Genomic DNA, 5,347 nt, shown 5'->3' with positions numbered 1-5,347 from the left:
CACACACACACACACACACACACACACACACACACACACACACACACACACACGCACACACACACACACACACATCCACATCCACACACACACACACACACGCGCCCGCGCGCCCGCGCGCGCACAGACACACACAAATCCACACTTTTCATAGATAACTTCCATCAAGCTTTGACAGCTTTACATGGAATACCACTGTTACGCATTCTAAACACCATATTTATTTATTTTTGTATAACAGTCATTTATGATAAACTTTTTTTGTTGCTAAAACTTTTGATATATCCACATGTCATAAGACTATTTTGCGTGCTGAACACCACGTCTCAAATATTTGGTAGATATAAATAGTTTGCTGTCAATAAACAGGAAACTCCCTATGAAGAAACTGAATTTATACAAGGAGATATGATACCTTACCCTTTCCTATCCAGAAATTATGAAATTTTATCCTTGAATTACAAGACTTTCTTCAACTACTTCCATCTCATTTAGGCCACAATATATATATGAAACCTCCGTATATTACTTTATTTAAAACAAAATAAATAGGTATGACGTAATTTATCCAATTATCCAAGTAAATCGGCTTTCCACAATCACTGTTTTCCCGTTGCCTTTGGCTCCTCAGAATCTTGTTTCTTAACCTAGAAACTTTTCTTCCGGAAATTTCAACATTGCCCTTTCTCTAAGCTGAAATGATTCTCTCTGCTTTCACTCAACCGTTTTCGACCGCGTGTTGTGCTCTTCTTCCCCCTCCTTTACTGTCGTATGAATTATATAAACTTCTTTTCCTGTTTTCGCCACTGTGATTTTTTTTTTTTTAGAGTTCGTCATTTGCCAAAACAAAGTTCCTTTTTTCCGCTATCAATGAAATATTGCGTGGCTCGGGCAATGCTGTTGATGCGGGGTGGGGAATTTGAAAGCCATGTCCTCAAAGCTCTCCAGAATTATCTCAGCAGAACGAAATGCACGATTTCACGGGACAGTGAGTGTCAGGTAATGATAAAACATCAATTGCATGCGAACGTGAATGAAAAGCTTTATTTTGTTCTAAGGTCTCATCCGATAAATCCGGCTATACGTTATATAATATTTGTTCTCTCACACCCACTGTATACTCCGTGTATATTATAGTCAGTTTCAGAAAAGGATATTTGCAATTATTCATGAATTTATTTACTGCAATTCCGCTAATTTAAGAGTGCGCTAGGAAGTGAACTCAAACCCAACTCATCATACACTCACCTCAAACCCAACCCATCCCCTTTGTTACAACAAAATTCGAGTGCGCTAATATAAGTACGCTTACACTAGCTATTGATAAAAAGCAGAACTCGATGAATCACGTTTTGAACAAGCGCAATATTGGTAGAATTTCATTGTTCTGTTTCGTTGTTGAGGACAGAGTTCGACGGAAACAAATACATGCAGAGAGTTAGTATGTGCATAAGGATAAACATCGCCATTCCCTTGGCCAAGTTGTATGTGAGGCATTGCCTATAATTATAAGCGAGCGCACATAGTTCGGTAACCTTTGTGTTGATAGTGTAGATCTCGGGCGCCTGCGGCGCCCCAGCTAAGGAATAAATGAAACTAAGAAATAAATGGTGGTTATAAAAAATAGTATCTTCATTAAGAAAACCTGCCAGATATTTCATGCGGGCCATTTTGTTGTTACTAATTTACTATTATTTTAACACCTTTGTCAATATATCGCCTGATCCCTTTTAGCATCAAAATTTGTCAAGACAAAATGACAGAAATAGAATCTACTGTGCAAAGTAAATATTTGTTAAAAAGGCAAAGTATTGCAATGCAATCCATAGTCCCTCACCGATAAGAATTGCTATATTTAACAAGCAGTACACTTTTAATTATGTCAGGAAGCATAGGCCACAGTGAGGTTATAGTGATCTACTTCACTCCGCCATCCCAAGATGTCCTTATTCATCAAATCAGGTTAAACAGGGTGAAATAGTCAAAGGTCAAGTCATTGATCACAATAACCTAATTCTGTACTCTCTGCCATCCCAAGATGCCCTTGTACACCAAATCTAGTTACTCCAGGTAAAAAAGTATACAAGATATGCCCCGGACAAACATTTTCAAAAGTAAAGGTCAAAGGTCAAATCATACGTAACAGTAACCTAAACCTTGCACACCAAATTTGGTTACTGCATGTGAAATAGTATAGAAGATATGCCAAACGTTTCCAAATTTAAAGGGCAAAGGTCAAAACATAGGTCACAGTGAGGTCATACAACTGGAGTGTGACCTTCTTCTTGCACTGAGCACGCCGCCATCCAAAGCTGTCATTGTTCACCTAATCTGGTACCCCAGGTGAAATAGTATAGAACATATGTCCCTGACAAACTTATCTTTTTCTGACGGACGGACAGACGGGGTGCAACGGACCGCTCTGTTAGTTGTGGCGACTGTTTAGATCCCTGATGTACACGAGAGTACTATGTACGTGTGTGTGAAAGGGTTGGAGGAATGAAACACTGCTGGGGTGGGTCACCTTGAATACAGTATATAATAGGCGTTTGTACAAAATACAATCTAATCATCTCTCTCTCTATATATATAACTAGATTTGAGTGCATACATACTATACAGCATTACAACAAAACGTGTTTAAATGTGTATCATACGGTAAACTAGTAATTGGACCAAAAAACCATACCCGAGGTACGTGTCAGCGATGGGGCTGTAGGTTTGTGTACTAGGCACGTCGAAACCAGTATGTGCCCTTCATGGCATGTAATATAGCAGATTTACACTACTTAAAATCAAGTACAATCTACATAGAAAGATAACATATTCTTTCCAGGACTTACCACACAACTGCTTATCTGGTGCGGGGTCACCATTCCAGATTTCCATTTTTTAACATATTTTGAGTGAACGTACCACGTGAAGTTAACCAAAAATAGTCTCTGCTAATATTCCCCACGTTCGTTATCGATGTCGAATTATACGTCGGTATTCTCAGAGACATATAAAGTATATACTTCTCTGGTATTCTCTATCTCTTTTCTAAACCTCAGCAGATTTGATAATTTTTATCTATTATACTTTTAGAAATGTATAAACTGACAAGAAAAAGATCATATTTCTTTTGAGAAGTATATTAATTCATAAAGTAAGTTCAGGTGCTGTATTTCTACATACGAATACAAATGTGTCCTGTGGCCATTACGGGCCACTGAGATCACAGGTACGAAAGCCTATCATGATTCACTAACCTATTCATTGATCAATTAGGGTCAACTATCCACCTTCATGTTACTTTCAGGGTCAAATCTACCACGCAAGACTGCGTATGTCAAGTAGCTCCCTAAAATAACACCTTTTTCTACAAAAACATCATACCATCCGTGAATTGTTCCCGTGGTGCTATTGAGACCTCAACCCATTATTTGCTAAAATGTAATAAATATACAGCACTTAGACTATGGCAAGCCAACTTAACATTTATTCAAGGAGCAATGTCGATCCTGTATTTCAAAAAAAAAAGATATCTTATATAGCATATGAGATATCTTATATACTTTATCAGATATCTTATATCGTATATAAGATATCTCATATAGTATATGAGATATCTTATATACTATATGAGATATCTTATATAGAAATTAAATGAGATGCTATATAAGATATCTTATATCGTATATAAGATATCTCATTTAATTTTCTATATAAGATATCTTATATAACATATAAGATATCTCATATAGCTATATAAGATATTTATATCGTATATAAGATATATTATATAATATATGAGATATCTTATATACTATATAAGATATCTCATATCGTATATGAAATATCTTATTTAATGTATAAGATATTTTATATCCTATATGAGATATCTCATATAGAAATTAAATGAGATATCTTACATAAGTATATAAGATATCATATTTACTATATAAGATATCTTATATCGCATATAAGATATCTCATATAGTATATGAGATATCTTATATAGTATATGAGATATCTTATATAATTTATAAGTTATCTTATATACTATATGAGATATCTTATATAGAAATTAAATGAGATACTTTATAAGATATCTTATATGATATATAAGATATCTTATATCGTATATAAGATATATCATTTAATTTTATATATAAGATATCTTAAATAATATATAAGATATCTGATATAGCTATATAAGATATATTATATCGTATATAAGATATATTATATACTATATGAGATCTTTTATATACTGTATAAGCTATCTTATATCCTATATGAGATATCTCATATAGAAATTAAATGAGATATCTTATATAAGTATATAAGATATCATATTTACTATATAAGATATCTTATATCGCATATAAGATATCCCATTTAATTTTCTATATAAGATATCTTATATAATTGAAATCTCGTTGCTATATAAGATATCTGATAAAGAATGAGATTTCGTGGCATTAAAAACCAGAAACTAATTTCGCCCTCGAGAATCATTCGGAGCACATTCAGGATTGCATTGGGCGCAATGGCGGAGAGGGATGGTACGGATGCTATATTTTCCCTAGGCCTAGCTCGCCTTGTCTCTCTTATAGCGGCCAAAGCAGAGACTGCCATTTCCCGCACTCTTGAAGTGGGCTCAGACATAATGGCGGCGACAGGAACACATGCTGTTACAACAAGCCTACTGTCCCTACGTAGATCCTCGAGATATTCCGGACGGGGAGACTTCATTTTCGACATTTTGTAAACATCTCGTTCCTATATAAGATATCTTATTAAGTAACGAGACTTTAATTATATAAGATATCTTATATAGCTATATGAGATATCTTACATATTATATAAGATATCTTATATAGAAAATTAAATGAGATATCTTATATACGATATAAGATATCTTATATATCATATAAGATATCTTATATAGCATCTCATTTAATTTCTATATAAAATATCTCATATAGTACATTATATATATAAGATATCTCATATACTATATGAGATATCTTATATACGATATAAGATGTCTTATATAGTATATAAGATATCTCATATGCTATATAAGATATCTTACATAATTCGATGAAATACAGGATCGACATTGCTCCTTGAATAAATGTTAAGTTGGCTTGCCATACTTAGACAGTTTCATATTCTGAGTTTGCCGTATCAACTATCTACTAATCTTTTACTCTTTGGTGATGACTCTCTAACTCATCAAGAAATCACTACAATTTTTCTAGCCGTCTAAACTATCGTTGTTCTGTGAAAGGTCCGCTGATTTTTTTTTGTCAGCGACTGGATTATATATAGACACAATACTATACCGGTAACAATT

This window comes from Mizuhopecten yessoensis, unplaced genomic scaffold (genome assembly GCF_002113885.1).
Source record: "Mizuhopecten yessoensis strain PY_sf001 unplaced genomic scaffold, ASM211388v2 scaffold11143, whole genome shotgun sequence".
Lineage (NCBI taxonomy): Eukaryota > Metazoa > Mollusca > Bivalvia > Pectinida > Pectinidae > Mizuhopecten > Mizuhopecten yessoensis.
This window is presented reverse-complemented; position numbering follows the sequence as displayed.